This window comes from Rutilus rutilus, assembly GCF_951802725.1.
Source record: "Rutilus rutilus genome assembly, chromosome: 11".
In the NCBI taxonomy this organism is placed as follows: domain Eukaryota; kingdom Metazoa; phylum Chordata; class Actinopteri; order Cypriniformes; family Leuciscidae; genus Rutilus; species Rutilus rutilus.
The window spans coordinates 41,272,877-41,292,631 of NC_140216.1; positions in this window are offsets into that span (position 1 = coordinate 41,272,877).

The following is a 19,755-nucleotide window of genomic DNA, read 5'->3' on the forward strand; positions in this document are numbered from 1 at the left end:
AGGGAGTTATTTGTTCCCTTTCGAAAGGGAACTCTACACTACGTCAGAATGACGCTATGGGGAACGCCTCAGGCGTGACAGGTGTCTGAAATAAATATCAACTCACGTCAATCATGTTGACCGGCGACAGCCTGTGCATCATCAGCTTGAATGATGAGCGCGCGACCTGGATGTATAAAGGGGAGCCTTGCACACATGACAACATCTTTTCGTCTTCAGGGACTGTTTGTCTGTTTTGAGAATATCGCTGAAGCGCGCGGGAGGCTCTCGAGAGAGCCTCTTGTGCAAACTGTGAGCGTTTTTCATTTAAAGATGCTCCGCTCTCGTCGGACCCTTTTCTCGAGGGAGGAGGGTTCAGCATCTGAGCCCCGTGGTGCACGCGATTTGTGAAACAATACTGTTTGGGTACGAGCCGTTCACAGCAGTTCCTGAGGGTGCTGACAGTGTTCATTAAGAAATATCTCGGCGCGCGTGAGAAAGAAAAAGTCCGTGCGCTGTCGGATGTTTCAACCTCGCGCCTGTTGACTTTCTTCTCGAGGGATGAAAGCCAAATATATTTTAACGACTCGTTCTCGCGCTTGCCGAGGCAGTGTGTAGATTACGAGAACGTATATTAAATATTAAAACAGTATTGTCTGGTGATTATGGCTGCATTTAATTCTATGAATTAAAATGATGGAATATTATCTGACTTTTAAGAAGTTAGATATTTAGTAATTCAGCCTATCATCCAGATCGCGTTATCCAGTGTTTTTGGCTGCATTTTAATTGAGGAATTAAAATGATGAGCAGCGAACAAAAAGAGCAGGTGTAATTCTGGTCTTTTTGTAAAATGTGAAATTAACATATTTCTGTTTCTTTTCAGACCACGTCTCCTGTTTTAGAGTCTGGGGCAAAATGTTTTGGGTAAGAAAATCTTGATTTACTTTTTCGATGGTCAAGTAGTAGGTCTTAACAGGCCTCCTTGACCATACAGTCCCCATTTTGCAACCGGACAGCGCTTGGGCCTCCCTGAGGTGAGCTCCCAGGATTTGACTGTCAAGGAGTAATGTGGTTATCAGGTCATAGGCCTCACTAGGCCTTCCTGAAAATAAGCTCCCACATACTGTGGTTGAATATGAGCTCCCACATTCTGTGGTTATCAAGTTATAGGCCTCACCAGGCCTTCTTGAATATGGGCTCCCACATACTGTGGTTATCAGGTCATAGGCCTCACTAGGCCTTCCTGAGTATGAGCTCCCACATACTGTGGTTGAATATGAGCTCCCACATACTGTAGTCGCCAGGTTATAGGCTTCACCAGGCCTTCCTGGTTATGAGCTTCCACATGTCAGGTTACAGGCCTCACCGGCCTTCCTGAATGTGAGCTCCCACATACTGTGGTAATCAGGTTACAGGCCTCATCCGGCCTTCCTGGTTATGAGCTCCCACATACTGTGGTCGCCAGGTTACAGGCCTTACTAGGCCTTCCTGAATATGAGCTCCCACATACTGTGGTCACCAGGTTACAGGCCTCACCGGCCTTCCTGGTGATGGGCTTCTACATGTCAGGTTACAGGCCCATCCGGCCTTCCTGAATGTGAGCTCCCACATTCTGTGGCCGCCAGGTTACAGGCCTCACCCGGCCTTCCTGAGTATGAGCTCCCACACACCGTGGTCGCAGGTCTTCCTAGTTATGAGCTTCCTCATGTCAGGTTATAGGCCTCATCCGGCTTTCCTGAATGTGAGTTCCCACATACTGTGGTCACCAGGTTTCAGGCCTCATAGGCCTTCCTGAGTATGAGCTCCCACATGCTGTGGTCGCCAGGTTTCAGGCCTCTCAGCCTTCCTGAGTGTTAAGCTCCCACATTCAGTGGTCACCAGGCTTCAGGCCTCCTAGGCCTTCCTGGTTATGAGTTTTCACATGTCAGGTTACAGGCCTCACCAGGCCTTCCTGGATGTGAACTCCCACGCACTGTGGTCGCTAGGGTATAGGCCTCACTGGTTGTGAGCGTCCACATGTCAGGATGCAGGCCTCATCAGGCCTTCCTGAATGTGAGCTCCCACGCATTGTGACTATCAGGTTACAGGCCTCGTCTGGCCTCCTGATCATTGGTTCCCACATGCTGTGGTTCCCAGGTTACAGGCCTCACCGGCCTCCTGGATACAAGCTCCCACATTCTGTGGTCGTCAGGTCACAGGCCTCAGCGGCCTTCCTGAGGATGAGCTCCCACTTACTGTGGTCGTCAGGTTATAGGCCTTACTAGGCCTTCCTGAGTATGAGCTCCCACATGCTGTGGTCGCCAGGTTAGAGGCCTCACCAGGCCTTCCTGGATTCAGAATGGATAAGTGCATGCACTTTCGTTTCATGCACTTTCTAAAATCCATATTTATGGTAGGGGTTATGCGCTGTACGCTTCGTTCCCTTTTTTATGTGTGGTTCAGACTCCGGTTTTTCACCTTGGGTCCCACTCTAGATGCGTCTTCTGTCGCAATGTTTTACGACAGGCGCTTCCCTTTCAAGCTATCTCCCACATTCTGTGGTTACAGGCCTCATTAGGCCTTTCTGAAGGTAGCCCCACATTGTGTGGCTGTCAGGTTACAGGCCTCTCCGGCCTTCCTGAATACGAGCTCCCACTTACTGTGGTCGCCAGGTCTCAGGCCTCACAGGCCTTCCTGAGTATGAGCTCCCACATACTGTGGTCGCCAGGTTAGAGGCCTCACCAGGCCTTCCTGGATTCAGAATGGCTAAGTACACGCACTGTCGTTTCGTGTACCTTCTAAAATCCATATTTATGGTAAGGGTTATGCGCTGTCCGCTTCATTCCCTTTTTTACGTGGCTCAGACTCCGGTTCTTCACCTTGGGTCCCACTCTAGATGCGTCCTCTGTCGCAATGTTTTACGACAGGCGCTTTCCTTTCAGGCTATCTCCCACATTCTGTGGTTACAGGCCTCATTAGGCCTTTCTGAAGGTAGCCCCACATTGTGTGGCTGTCAGGTTACAGGCCTCTCCGGCCTTCCTGAATACGAGCTCCCACTTACTGTGGTCGCCAGGTCTCAGGCCTCACAGGCCTTCCTGAGTATGAGCTCCCACATACTGTGGTCGCCAGGTTAGAGGCCTCACCAGGCCTTCCTGGATTCAGAATGGCTAAGTACACGCACTTTCGTTTCGTGTACTTTCTAAAAATCCAGATTTATGGTAAGGGTTATGCGCTGTCCGCTTCATTCCCTTTTTTACGTGGCTCAGACTCCGGTTCTTCACCTTGGGTCCCACTCTAGATGCGTCCTCTGTCGCAATGTTTTACGACAGGCGCTTCCCTTTCAGGCTATCTCCCACATTCTGTGGTTACAGGCCTCATTAGGCCTTTCTGAAGGTAGCCCCACATTGTGTGGCTGTCAGGTTACAGGCCTCTCCGGCCTTCCTGAATACGAGCTCCCACTTACTGTGGTCGCCAGGTTTCAGGCCTCACAGGCCTTCCTGAGTATGAGCTCCCACATACTGTGGTCGCCAGGTTAGAGGCCTTACCAGGCCTTCCTGGATTTGGACTGGCTAAGTACACGCACTTTCGTTTCGTGTACTTTCTAAAATCCAGATTTATGGTAAGGGTTATGCGCTGTCCGCTTCATTCCCTTTTTTACGTGGCTCAGACTCCGGTTCTTCACCTTGGGTCCCACTCTAGATGCGTCTTCTGTCGCAATGTTTTACGACAGGCGCTTCCCTTTCAGGCTATCTCCCACATTCTGTGGTTACAGGCCTCATTAGGCCTTTCTGAAGGTAGCCCCACATTGTGTGGCTGTCAGGTTACAGGCCTCTCCGGCCTTTCTGAATACGAGCTCCCACTTACTGTGGTCGCCAGGTCTCAGGCCTCACAGGCCTTCCTGAGTATGAGCTCCCACATACTGTGGTCGCCAGGTTAGAGGCCTCACCAGGCCTTCCTGGATTCAGAATGGCTAAGTACACGCACTGTCGTTTCGTGTACCTTCTAAAATCCATATTTATGGTAAGGGTTATGCGCTGTCCGCTTCATTCCCTTTTTTACGTGGCTCAGACTCCGGTTCTTCACCTTGGGTCCCACTCTAGATGCGTCCTCTGTCGCAATGTTTTACGACAGGCGCTTCCCTTTCAGGCTATCTCCCACATTCTGTGGTTACAGGCCTCATTAGGCCTTTCTGAAGTTAGCCCCACATTGTGTGGCTGTCAGGTTACAGGCCTCAGCGGCCTTCCTGATATGAGCCCTCATGTACTGGAGCTCCCCACATGAGGGGGTCATCAGGTCTTAGGTCTCAGTAGACCTTCCTGGGTTTGAACCCTCTCTTACTTCCCCAGTGTTCGGATCGAGCACTGGGTAGACCCGTGGATTGAGTGGACGACTTCCGTCGTTTCTTGAGGTTAAGTCACACTCTCTGGGAGATCCCGTCTCTGTGATCCGGAACTGAATGGTTTCTGCCAGCTTTACAGGCCTTCAGTTTCTGGATGCCTTATCCAAGGCAACTTCCAGAGGCTCTGTCTTGGACAGACAGGCAATGGCCAGACTGTGAGTCTTAGTATAGATCACCAGGCCAGCCTGGTGGCATTTCAGGAGGCATGCTCCCCTGAATAGTGACTGGCTGGGAGTCCCTTGGGTCCCCTAGCCACACTCCCTAGAAGGGACCCCTTCTATTGGAAGTTGTGGTCCTAAGCCTTTGAGCTGGCCCAGATATACCCCCCATTAACTATGTTCTGGCGGTTTCTTGGTTCATTAGCTTGGGCTATGACCGGTAGGGAGTGCTGTCACTGACAGCCCGATGTGACCTAAGGGTGAGTGGTTCCAGTGTTTCTGATTTACTGGTTCGGACAGTTGTCACTGCCTTTGGGCACGCACTCCCCTCAGCATGGTGGCGTTGGTATATCGTTCCCCATAGCGTCATTCTGACGTAGTGTAGAGTTCCCTTTCGAAAGGGAACGTCTCAGGTTACGACTGTAACCTATGTTCCCTGAGAACAGGGAACGAGACACTACGTCTTCCTGCCATGCCTCGGGGCCTGCCTGCAACAGTCCCTTCAGACGATAGGATGTTGTCATGTGTGCAAGGCTCCCCTTTATACATCCAGGTCGCGCGCTCATCATTCAAGCTGATGATGCACAGGCTGTCGCCGGTCAACATGATTGACGTGAGTTGATATTTATTTCAGACACCTGTCACGCCTGAGGCGTTCCCCATAGCGTCATTCTGACGTAGTGTCTCGTTCCCTGTTCTCAGGGAACATAGGTTACAGTCGTAACCTGAGACGTTTCCAGTGGGTGGAGGCGGAGCCATATGGGCGGAGCTATCATGAATATTCATGAGACCATTTCGCGGGCGACCAATACTACAGGCGAGTGAAGCAGAAATTACTAGATTAAAATATTCTGCTATGTGAGATCACAATATAAGGCACAAACTGATATGTAATGTTTTAATGTCCAAATAAATGTGAGCACTGTGCATTTGTACTATAAGATAGGCATTCATTTTGTGTTAATTTGTAAAGGACAAACAAAAATGAATAATTTTTAAATCCATAAAATAACTAATTTTACATTCTGGCAACATTACATTATGAAAAACATAACATTTTACATTATGTGTTGACTTCCGTCTTGTTCACATTCTTGCACATGGGGATTCAAAATAGAACTTTTGTTTTCCTTTTTAATTTAGGTATTACAGAACTGTTGCAATTATTTATTTTGACAACTAATTTAGAAAGTAAAAAAAAAAATTGATAAACTCAGAATTGGTTGAAGAGTTCATTGATTGTATAAAATGCATTGAAGGTTTAATAATCTTTGGACTACAGTAGTTATCTGCATGTTATCTCATCAGTGAAGATGCAACAATGTAGAACAAGCTATTGGAGATTTTGAGATCCAGAACCAATCTAACTGAGCAAGTTGAACTTTAGCTATAGTGTGTGCCCTTTTATTACTATTTAATACAAAAAAAAAAAAAAAAAAAAAAAAAATCACTCAGTATTCCATGATTCCTAATTCACTACGATCTCAATTACAATTAAGTACAATGAACTTTATTCAGTTGTGTAGGCACTAAAACAGTCCAATACATTATAGTCAAATTATTTTTTATGATAAAATAATTAAGATTTCTGTGCCACCCCATGGTTGCTGGCCCTTGCCTGGCCACCCCTATAATAGTAACATATTTCAAATATTTGCCATTGACTTCTGGTGATCTGTCATTCAGAAAATAACTATTCAGTTCTGACTCGTATCTATTCCAGCTGTGACCAGCATCAGTTATCAGCGTTCCAGCACTTTAAGGCCTTTAAGCACATGCATAAAATGGTATTAGGCCTATATTTTATTTAGCAAGCCTGTCTAGATCATAGATGGAAAAGACCATTTACAGCCAATACAGGCAATTTACTACAGAAATATGTTTTTTAAAGCTTTTTAAAAGTTATAATTTTGCCACCTATGGCCCAATCTCCATAAACGTTTGCATGCTTGTTTAAAATCATGGATTGCATGCTTGTTCACCTAATGTCATGAAGTTTTCGTTTAGGAATGATCGCTTTTGGGTACACTTGGACCCATTTTCTAAATTACCCTGTTATAGCTACACAAATGATAAAGTTCAACATTTTTTAAATAATTATTGAGTCCAGAGAATTGTGCTGCAGTGGTTTTATCAAAGTTGAGTGAAAATCCTAGTTTGTGAAAGTGGTTTTTCAAATAATCTTCATTTTTAAGGAACGATTCGATTCACAGCGGTTCTAGTGGCCATTAGTGGTCATTTATGTGCCTGATAAATGCGATGGCGTCTCCCAGTGCCTGATATCTGTCTAATCTCTGATGGGGTCGTGAGGCAAACAGGCCCCAATGCGGAGGTGAATAAAAAATTCGAAAAGTTTCTCTTTTTTTTTTTTTGGGTAATTATTGACAATCAGACTCCAGAGGATCTTTCTGCACTGGTTTGGTTCTTACCGGGCAAAATAACTAGTTCGCAAAATGGGTTTTTCTAAAAATCCAAAATACCTGAACATTTCACCAAACAACTTACAGTTTGGTCGGTCTGATCACTTTAGGGAATAATACTGATCTTTAAAAATCCTAAAAAATCCTTGAACCCCTAAAAAAAGCAGCTGTGGCCTGTGAGATAAGAAATATATTCAAATTTATGTATTAGGATAAACCCCTTGAGATGCACCATCTCGTTTTCGAGGGGGTCCTAAAATACATCACAACCATCACAAAGAAACAATAATCAGATAAACAAAAATACAATTATACATGTCAATATTCAGACAGACAACAAACAAACGCACACAGAACCACAAATGCAAGACAAAAAAAAATAAAAAAATAAAAATAATAATAATAATAATAATAATAATAAATAAATAAAAAGAAGAAAAAAATATACATATATACACATTTACAGAAATATAAAGAACTCTACAACCAGGTGGTCAAACTGACAGAAATACATTTAATATATGTACGTGGATCACAAAATAATACAATTAATTTAACACAGTGTGTCAGCATCATACATTACAAGAGCAGTCAATCACAAGATAAGAAGACGGTATGCTTAAACATCCCAAATGAAGTGATGGATCTAATATCAGAAGGTAAGTTATTCCTATCTAAAATAGCTTTAAACTTAAAAGCTCTTTTGCCAACTGATTTATTAGCTCGGGGGACAGAAAAGAAAAGCTGAACAGAATGCCTCAATTGATAGTTTGAAGTAATTGGAACAAAAAACTGTTTTAGATAAGAAGGGTAATTGAAATGAATACATTTGAATACTAGTTTAAGCCAGTGAATTTGTCTTCTTATATTTAGAGATGGCCAATTAAGGGCATTATACATTGTACAATGATGTGTGAGATAGGTACTAGTACCTATACCTAATGAATGATTAAATGATAGTTTAATATCTAATGAAAAGCAATAGTATTTAATAAATAAGTATCTAAGTATCTAATGAATACATAATATTTTAAAAGATAGTCACAATAGGAATTTGCACATCCCTAATAGGAATACTTGCATGTCAGAAATGAATAGATGATATCAAAAACAGAAATAAATACTACTACCTATTCATTTGGATATATCTTCAAACTCATAAGGAACTAGTGAAAATGTATTTGGAGATTTCTTCTTTTAAACAAATCATTACATAAACATGAGAACCTCTCAACCATCCAATCAGAGTTCACATGGTAATGTAATATATTAACATATTGAATAAAATTGTTTGTAACTGCTTTTGCATGATAGCTTATCTTGCTAATTGGTTAGCAAGAAAACACAAGGGAATATATATGTTTAATGTGACAGTTATTTTTTTTTGGATGTAGGCCTATAATAAAGACTGTTTGGTCAGAATGGTCACCAAAACACACACACACACACACACACACACATATATATATATATATATATATATATATATATATATATATATATATATATATATATATATATATATATATATATATTTAAATATCTCTCTCTCTCTATATATATATATATATATAAATATATATATATCTTTGTTTTGAATGCACACCAGCCAAACAACCCCAATACCCAGGACATCCACCTCAGAAGATTGAGCCTTTTTGGAGAGTATTTATAATTACTTTAAATTAAAAGATAATGAATATTAATCTGCATCTGAGAATGTGAGTCATGTCAAAATAAAAGCCCTTCTCGCTGTTAGATAGCCCTACTCAGAATAAGTTTCAGCTTTTTCTGAATACTAAAAACTGCTTTACAGAGTGTGGATTTATATTTATGAGTATGGCCCTTTGAGTTTTAGCATACTGAGCAGAAATGTGAATGTAAAAGTACTAGAACCTATTAAGTTTAGGATATCTTTAGTCAAAAAAGGTACTAGTAAAAAATAATAATCTTGACACAATCTTAACAAATAGTCGTTTTTAGAATGAACAGTACCTAATTTAATAAGCTGTAGTATCTTTATAAAGATACTTTTAAACTGAATAGATATTAATATCTAAAAAAAAATTTAAAAAAAAATAAGTAACCTACTAGAAGAATTAAAATACATACTATGTTATAAGGATTAAATGTTAAATTGGCATGCCATAACCACAGAGAGTTGTTTCTTTTACATGTGTTTTTGAGGAAGTGAAACTCAGAAGTTGATTGGTTTCCTTTTCTGTCATTTATCATACGTCACTACAACTGTCCTTTCCAAAGCGCGCGCGCTCCCTGTCGTTCAAAGCGCGTACCAAATTGCCAGAGTCGTTTTTTTTTTTTGCAGAAAAGGTAACATACAGATAATAACACAAAAAAACAAATAAAGAAAGATAGCTAACAAATTTAACAAATAAAGATATTACAGAATATTAGGGGTATTAAAGAGTGTATCATAGCATTTTAAATATTTCTCAGACTGTTTGTTTTTTACCTGTCTTATAGAAAGAAAAGAAAAATCAAAGTCAGAGCAAAACAAATTTAACATATGAGATGAATTAAGAATTTTTTGTTTATGTATGTGAAATTTTGCTAATAAAATAAAAAGGTTAACAATAAATTCCAGATCCTTATTGCTTTTGTTTTCATAATACAAGGTAACATCCTTTAAGGTAAGCAATAATTAATATTCATCAGATTAAATATGAATTCTGCCAAATCAGTCCAAAACTGGTTCACGACATTACAGTAAAAAAATAAGTGAGTCAGTATCTCTTTCTCATTATTACAAAAACAGCACATATCATCAACACTGTAAGAAAAGATACACCATATCTACTCAATAAAAATGAGGCAACAGATTACAAGCAATATTATTAATTACATTTCACAAGGTTTGGTATTGCGTAAATGAATTAAATGAGACCCTTAATAGTTATCCATTTAATATGAGTAGATTTGAATAGAAAACAGTACAGAATTAATTATAACCTAATCAAAAATATTGAGTTGATTTGAAAAAGAAACTCCCTAATGTGTAAATAGTACTAATAAAAAATTATTTAATTCTACATATCATAATTGAGTAATCATCATCTACATTAATATGCACATTGATTTGAATTTAATCAATGCAATGAATTAAATCTAAATATTCCTTTATGAATAATATGGCCCAGAAAGTTCAGAACTTAAATACTCAAATACAAATTTTATTAACAATTCACTTTTGTGCTTTCGACACATTGTAGCACATCATTGTACACTGCAACCACAGTCTCATTTCAAGCCAGAAGTTGGATCTTGCATTTCAAACCAGACATTTGAAAAGGACAGAATGCTGACTTCAACCATTTAAAAAAAAAGAGCAATAAAGATCTTAAAGAAAAATACTCCATAATGGCATGTGCCAAAACATAAATCATAAAAGTGCAAATTGAACAGAGTAAAATACATTTGTACTTTGAACTTACAACAATTGAAATGTCACAACATTCGTGGGACAAATCAGTGCCAACTTACAAACATAGCACTTACAATGTGCAATTCTCAAGCTCTGTAGAAGATGGACATTGTGTAGCACAAAAGTCTGCACTGCAATACAGTCTCATTTCAAGTCTGAAGTTTGCTCTTGAGGGACTGGACTTTGTTTGAAAGCTTTGAATCATCCAGTTCCAAGAAAAGTTTTTGGAACACCTCAAAGGTGTACTTCAGCTGTCTGGGATAATCGAGATTCAGCGCATAGGTCAAGCCAAGGAGGACAGAGCAAGCCCTTGCAATATCTCCAAGTCCTGTGATGACTTCCACGCCTTTTATGACGATCCCAATGTTCTTTAGGCTGTTGCTTGTAGAAGCTCCAGGCTTTGGGGTCACAGTAATGGCCATTATGACCTGTTCAAGTTCCTCCAAGTTCTCAAGTGTCCTGCAACATGAAATTGTTATTGTCTAAGTATAAAACTGTCAGAAATATATTGCAAGCATATCACAGACATTACTAGAAAATACATTCATTATTGTTTTCATTGCTTATAAATCTATTTTATTCGATTTTATTTTCTCGCAGGCCTTTTGGTGTCAAATTGTTCTTTGTTTTGTTTTCTTCTCTATTTTGATGTTTTTGTACAGGGTTCATGCAGGTTACAATAAGTTAAATTTAAGACCTTTTTGAGACATTTTAAGACCATAAAGATGTAAATTTAAGACCTACACGATGCATTACCAAAAAATATTCAGATCAAAGAAATTCTGAAAAAAATCATCATTCATTTAATTTACATATAAAGCAATCACATTAGTAACCTTCCACACCCAGCAACGTGCCATATGCCCAAAACCTTAGGCCCAAAATGAAAATAGGCTAAAACAAACTTTCAAAACGTAGGCTACTAATACTACACAATGAAATCAAATCACCAAACAACAAATAAAATTAGCATCAAAATGTACTTTTTGTTTACATAGCCTAAATAAAGTAATAACATTAAAAATGATGGCCAGTTTTTAAAAGTGTCTTGCAACATGTTATCTACTAAAATGTACAAGTTCAAATAAAGTTTTGACAAAAAAGATTTTAAAAAGATAAGCCTCACAATTAAGCCTTTAAATATATATATTTTATAAAAAGAATAAGTCAAAAAAGATAAATTACTGACATTTACAGTGCACTTTAGCTTATCTTTTATTATTAATAGTAAAATTTGGTCAGATTTTTTCCATGTTAAGCGTCCTCCCCTCCTACGGAGCCCCTAAAGGGACATGGTGGTGGAAACAAAATTAGGTTGGGAGATTTTTTTTTTTTTTCAAATCTTTTGCATTCCCTCGCAAAACTTTGCGTTCCCCCGAGAAACTTTGCGTTCCCACGAGAAACTTTGCATTCCCACGCAAAGTTTTGCGTTCCCTCGCAAAGATATTTGCGTTCCCACGCAAAACCTGTTTTGAGCTTGGACAGACAATTCCTGTTTAATGTCCCGCTGGCAGTGTTTCAGAGCTCCGTACGTTAATGGAGCGTTTCATAGTGTTTGAACTTGGACTCAGATATAAAGAAATGCGGTCAGTGCTTAACTCAAGGAGTTCATGAAGTTGGCAATATTCACATAGGCTATTCGAACTTCCCTATTCTTGAGCTAAACGTTGTTAAAGCACAAAAGACACCTATTTACAATCACAGTAACCTAGACAACGAGCTACAACCCAATTCTCATCAAAACGAGCTTTATAATATTAATTTGTCTCTAAAGACGAATGAGAGACAAGTCCAAATAAGGGGCCGTCTGTAAAGTGCTAATCCCACAACCCTTCTGCACATTTTATATTATTGAACATATTCACTGTGACGCACTGTACTGTCACCAAATTCAGTTCACACATCACTGCTCTCCTGCTGGTTATATTACATAGTTTGATTAAAAATAATGCATAATTTTTATAATTATTTATTATGAAATAAAATCAATAACTTCACCCTTTTTAGAAAATATATTATAAATAACTTCACACTGTTATACAGTGATGCCATCAAATTAAGTATGCAAATATAATGCAAAAGCTGCGTACAGTACCAATATAATTTGTGTAAAGAATTAGGCCTACTTATTTTTTATGTGCAATTACTTCCCAAACTAAGTGTTGTAGGCCTATAACCAACATTAGAGCGGTGATGTGTGAACTAAATTTGGTGTGTTACAGTGAAGTTATTGAATATTTTTCCTAATATAAAATGTGCAAAAGCAGTGTGGTATGACCAGTGGGTCACCATTGATATGTAAACTGAATTGGGTGGCACTACAGTTTGTAACATTGAAGTAAATGACTATTTTTGACTATGAGTTGATGCTGTAGTCGTTTTGGGGTTAGGGACTGTTCGTTTTTTATTTAAGGGGCCACAGGGGGAGTTTTGAGATCTGTAGAAAAAAATACATTACCCTCCCTTCGCCAGCATAAATTTTTCTATGACCCTCCAAAATGATTGTGAAAAAAGGCATGACCCTCCCCGATAATTTATTGATTAGGCCTACTTCTGTTTTGCGTTTGGCAAAGATGTTCAGATAGCCATTGTTTTTTATAACCATAAACTCCTGCTTTTTCATCTTACTAGGGCTGTAACGATAGACCAAACCTCGATTCGGTTCGTATCACGATTTTAGATTTTAGATTTTTTTTTTTTTTTAAATCATGTTTTCGGTGCTGATGCGGTGTGACGCGTTCAACATGTGGGTGGCGCTGCCAATAAAGCATCTAAAAGCTGTCACAAAGAACCGGCAAAAGTAATTATTATGAATATGTTAAATATAGCAAGGAGACATTTTAATTAAACAAGTGTTTTCTGTGTTGACCGCTGTCGATGCTGACTCGCGATCTTCGCAGTAGTGAACGCGCCAGAGAGAAAAGCACATTAGCCTACATACGGATTACATAAGTAGAGAGCAGTCTGTTTTCTTTCATTTTAAATTGTTCTGTTTAAAAGTAGACATTTCAAGCTTTCTATATATTTCTCAGGTCTGTGAGGCAAGTAGCCTACCTTACGCCGAGTTTCGGTTAATTAATGAGACAAGAGTCCAGTTCACTCGCCGGCGCCTTCGTGTCATGATTATCTATTTTCTACTATATTTATTTATTTTATATCTTATTTATTAAATCCAGGCAATTGGTTGATGAAACATTGATTAAAATTAAGATACAATTAATAAAAAAACGAAATTCACGTTAAAGAAAGGCTTTGTACTTTCTGTTTGAGGTTTCTGTGAAAGTTTTAAAGTCGCTTTCAGAGCAGTCATGTCCGTAATGGAGAACTGTCACGTCCATAACATTGTTTTTTTCCCTCATAAATGCGAACACGAAAAATAAAATAAAAAGAATATTTTATGTTCTGTGGAGGCCGACCCTTCTTCATCCAGTGGGTAGGCTATATTACTTTTGGTTTGCACAGTGTAATTCATACAATTACTAAAAAATATTTTGCCACATGTGACGTGACACAAAAAATCTTTAACTTTTATGTGTATTTCCCTCATATTAAATATAAAACGCATGACTGATATTTTGACGTTTCAATTGGTATTAAATGCATTTTCTGAGAATTTATATTTCAAGTTTTGACTGCAAATGTCACGTCCATAACGCTGGAATTTATCCTCAACTTTTTTTGGTGTAGGTCTACGTATGTTTTATGTTAACTTCAAATAATAGGCTACTAAGTAATTTAAAATGTGGTAGCCCTACATGGTAGCCCTACACATCACACTCCACTGTTATGGTGGTAATTTCAGTAGATTTACTCACTAACATTATTGTGAAAACAAAATAAGAATGGAAACTAAAATATGGTAGTATCGCGCTACAGCGCACATTCTATCAGCTGCAGTTCTCAGTCCGATACTGTAAAACTCGACGTACATTCACATCACATGTTAATGCAGCGGTAGAGTTACACTCACAGGACACTGCACTTATTCGCAATCATAAAAGTTCATTATTTGCTCGTGCTTTAAAGCTTTGCCGGGTATACATTTCATTGGCGTTCTGTTCTGACATGATGCACTTTTTCTGAGTGCGTGAAGTGTGCGCGCACTGTCAAACAGCGCCAAACTGGATTTTTGTCGGGTCAGACGCATCTGATAGCGATGGGGGGCTGAGACCGCGAGAGCTACATGGAGCTACATATAAACAAATATGCACCAAACAAGCCACTTTGAAATGTTGCTGTTTTCACAAAAGTTGTGTGACCCTCCCCCTAGACTAAAAAAAGTTGGAACCATGATAGTGGAAATGCTAACCCACATCCTTCAAAATAAAAGTTTGACTTAGATACATAAGAATTTTCTTACCTTAGTCAACCAGTTAAATTTTGCAAGATGAGCAATGTTGAAGAAGACGAACATTCACTGTCTGTAGCCTACTCTCTTCAAATGTCTTGTGGCTAGGTAGCCTGCTGCATTTTTTTTTTAAAAGGCGCACTTTGACAGGAAGTGCTTTTCAATTAAAATTTGCCTGATTACATTGAATTCACTCAATATTCTCTCCATTTGGGATTAGATAAATATAATACTTAAGTTTTATTTAACTACAATGGGTAGATTTTATTCCAAACATTTTTATTTGAAATTTAATTAAATATTTGCCTCAAAATCAAAAACACAATTATATTGAATACATTTTAACCAAAAACATGAATTCAAATCTACATGACCACAGAATAATTTCTTACAGTGAATATCAGAGAATCTTGATATTAAAGATTTAGAAGGATAAATGGTATGTAGAATTTTGAAGTGTATTTCTTTAATTTTATTATTAATACAGTATTTGAAAGGAATTAACCAAGCTCTTCTCCAGTCAATATTTTCAATCTTAGAGTTCCAGAAAAATTTCCCTCTAGGAGATATTTTGTTTTGTTTTTGGAAAAGATTACAAATATGATTGTTATTGCATTTTTTCTCAAATAACTCAACACCTTCTAAAATTAAATTTGGGTTTGTCACAGATAAAGAATTGTAACAAACATGACATTTGATAAGTTGACGAAGTGTTACAGGAATAGATTTAATAACTAAATGAAATTCCCTAAACTGTACGGGAAAATTGTAAGTTGACATGAATTGTTCGTAAGTTAAGAGATTCCCAGAATTGTCAAACAGTTTTATAAGATGATTAATGTCTCTGTTGAACCAATTTTCTGACGTTATATTTAAAAAATTCCCATTTATTTTTAAATCCTTCGCTTAATCCTCCAAAACTATCTTTGGCAATATTTTTAACACAAGCATTAAAGTTATCATCTTTAAGAAGATTATTATTAAATTTCCAGTACCCTCTAAGACTAGAAATCCTTTCTGAGCCTGTAAGAGTTAAAGAGATACAGTAAGTTTATGGTCAGTTAATGGGGCATAACTATGAACAATTTCCTTAACATGATGTAAAGCTGAGTTAGTAATTAGGAACAAGTCAATTCTAGACTGCAAAGATTTGTTTTTGTTAGACCATGTATACTCTAACTTTCCAGGGTTATAGAAACGCCAAGCATCAACAAGTAATAAGCTGGCACAGAGAGATGCCACACTGGATTAAACAGCACCTTGAGAGGAACGAGGAGGGTATCTATCAATCAAATCATCCATGCATTCATTGAAATCACCTGAACACATAACATATGAAGCCTGGAAATTACTAAGTTTAGACTGAACAACATCAGAAACTTTGGCAAACAGGGTCTTATTTAACACTCTGGAATTATGACCGTAAACATTACAAAGTATAAATGTTGTGTTGTCCAATTTAACAGTCAAGACTATCCATCTTCCATTTTCATCTGCAACAGAATTAAGTACGTCTCCTTTAAATCGGTGCACCAAAACCATAACTCCTGCTGACTGAGAAGTTCCATGACCGAAATAGATCGAGTTTCCCCATTGAGATTTCCAAAATTTCACATCCAAGTCCGTAGAATGTGTCTCCTGACAGAAAATAATGTCAGCATCACTCCGTTTAAAGTAAAGAAATAAAGCCTTACCCCTTACATTCAAAGATGCTATGCTCAAAGAACAAAACTTCAAATCCATTAAAAAAAAATTAAAAAGTAAATAAATCAACAAGAAAGAATAACGATGAAGCTTACTTTACAAAGCACCAATCCAAGACCTATTGTCTTGAAGTTGCAAAAAACGAATCTAACTATGAACCAGGGGAAGCAGCATCCAGTAGACCTTTCGTGAAACAGTCAGGGATATTTAGTCATTCGATGCATCATTTTTAATTTAGGCTATTATTCAGAAATGTTTCATTGGAGTCAATTCTTTTCCCTTCAATGTAAGCAAACGGACCGCGGAACACGGCTCTTTTACCTTCCTCGCGAGCCTTCTTCACTCTCGGCCACAGTTTCTCTCTTGCTGCTTTATCTTCAGGTGACAGATTGTTTTCCAGTAAGAATTTGGAGTTTCTGGCAGCCCTCCAGACCTCGTCACGGTAGATGCGCATCGAGAAGAGAATGACGATGGCCCGCTTAGAATTCACATTTGACGAAGAAGATTTGCGACCAAGACGATGAACTACATCCACCACCCGATTAAGTTGGTCTTGTATTTTCGGAGCAACTTTTGCAAGAGCATCGATAGTTATCCGTCTTACGTCTTCGCCATCAGTCTCTTTCAAACCATGCATTTTGAGTGACCGTCTTCGACTGTAACTTTGTGCCTCGGCTATATTTGCCCTCAGAGACATATTTTCAGTCTTCAAGGCTCGCATTTCCTTCTACATCGCGGATAGTCGTTCATCGTGAGTTTTAACATCGGTGATGAGTTGTTGCACAGAAGTTGCTAAACTGTCCACCTTAGCCGAAGTAAGCTCTGTAGTCTTCTCGGTCATTGAAATCTTTGAATGTGTACAATCAAGTTTCAAGCTAATTGCCTGAATGGCTTCAAGCACTTCAGACGTATTCTCAGGCTCCATTTTCGAGCCAACTTTGTTCCTTTTTTTAGCAGGAGAGTCACTTTTATGAGCCTCAGACAGACATGGAAAATCAGTGGGGGATAGCGACTCTAAGGCGGGCTCGCACGAAAGATCCATCTCGTCTGCTTCAGTATTGAGAGGAGTGAATTGTTGTTTCCTATTTCTTTTTTTGCCCATTCAAAGATTAGGGTATATCTCCGATCGAGTTAAAATGTAAGAGGCAATAGCATGTTAAAAAGTGGCCTAGTTGTTAGCTGCAAATCCAAATTTACCAGCGACGGAAACAACACGTCTAACTAGACAGACGCCATCTTGGCCCTCCATGAGTTTCATATCAAAAGTCGTTAATGTTGCACCGCCTCTCATTGCCAGAGTCGTGATTTCAGTTAACGAGGATTCATTACGTCATAACTGTTTCGAAACGTTTCTTAATTTCAGTGTTTCGCCGCTGAGGGCGATGATGATCTCGGTGAACCACTGAACAAGTGTCTGTTTTAGCTGATCTCTCATCAGTTTTATACATTAGTAGACATTTTAATTAGACATTATTATAATTAAAAGGAATAATAGTGGTTAATAGTTTCTTATTTATCATGGATTGAACAAAACAAGCCCTGAAAATTGATAAAAGAAAACATATTACACAGACACTTGATATTTATTCTTATTATAGTATTAGTTAATTGCATTTGATAGATTTTACTTTCAATAAAACATTTGAGTTTGTAAAAGGTATATTTTGGTATTAAATATGTACCCAGAAGTGACTAAAACCTGACAAAATCTCCAAAAACCTCCCGTCGTTATTTGTAAATCTGGTATATATATATATGTGTGTGTGTGTGTGTGTGTGTGTGTGTGTGTTTAGGGGAGTTAGATAGAGTATAGAGTTTGGGCAGTAAAAACCATTACGTTTATTTAGATAGCCAAGTAAACGTGTGTGTGTGTGTGTGTGTTCCTGAATTGTTGGCGATGGTACAGATGTATTAATGTTTAATTGAACTATTTGTGTGCTTGTGTGCACTTCTGAATTCAGCAAGTGTGTAGATTTATAAGTTTGCAGACACAGTCCAGTAAATACAGTCAATTAATGAGGACTTATTCATAGATGCCACCTACGTCACTACAAATAGAACGCCGCCATATTTGCGACCGACTCCAAACTGCCCATTTGAATGAGAGAGAGACAGAGATACCTGGAGAAAATTTCTATTTTAGGCTCCGATCCTTATTTTTTACCCCCAGTTTTCTTTAGTCCATTATTTTCTGCCCCAGGCTTGCCCCAATTGGCCTTTCATGATATAGAAATACTTAAGTCATAGAGCTTCATGGCGCGCGTTCATGAGAGTCGAGGCGATGTCATGTATGAATCTATGAATCTGCAGCTGTTCGGCTGGCATGAATGAATCTATTTAATCCGTCCATCAGCACAGCCAGAGACATCAGCCGAATATCATAAAAGACTGCCATATCTGTCCGAAAGAAGAGATGTTCAATTACAGAGAGAAGGTTTAATACACACAAATATCGAAATGAAAGAATCTTTCGAGTCGAATCTTTGAATGATTCAGCTGCGATTAAAAGCTATCAAGAGGTAAACTCAGTGATTATAATATAACGACTTAAATTGCAGTTTGTTCGTCACATAAACCTATCATATGAATAAATAACGATATTAATATAACGGACGAGTCGTATTAGATCACTTTTATGATACTTTTGTGATGTTTTTTTTTTTTTTGTCTTTTATTATTATTATTTTTTGCGTGACAGCCCCCAGTAGGCTAACGTTACTCATTCACTTTCATTACATCGACAAGAAGAGTCTCCATTAGGCTACATATTCAAAAATGTCCCTTTGTCTTCCTCGGAAAGTAACCTTAAGGATTTGCACATGAAGGTGAGTAAATGACGGCAGAATTATCATTTTTGGAAGAACTAGTCCTTTAATATGCATTTCAAGGCTGAGATTATGCATCGTCTGCAGAGCTAACGTTAACGTTACTTACACAAAATAACATCTAAAGCGCATGTGACGAAGACAATATCTTTATGAACTTCAGAAAAATATTTATTAGATTTAGGTAGGTACTAACAGACAGACAAACAGTTATATTCAAAACAACCCCAAATCTTACTAACTTACCATGATAAAGTGCATTTAAACAGATCCAACAATAAAATGAAGACAAAACATTATCTGTCGATATCTGTCTATAATGTTGGCCACATAATTAACCACAAACCAACATGAGACTTAAAGTCTTTTAAATAAATGATTCTCTCTTCTCTCTTCTTTTGGTATAGAATAAAATACCAGTTCAGGGTTCCTCTTTCGGCTGTTGTTGCAGCCAACTGCACAACATATTGCAGGCATTGCTGAGACTGCCGCGGTCGC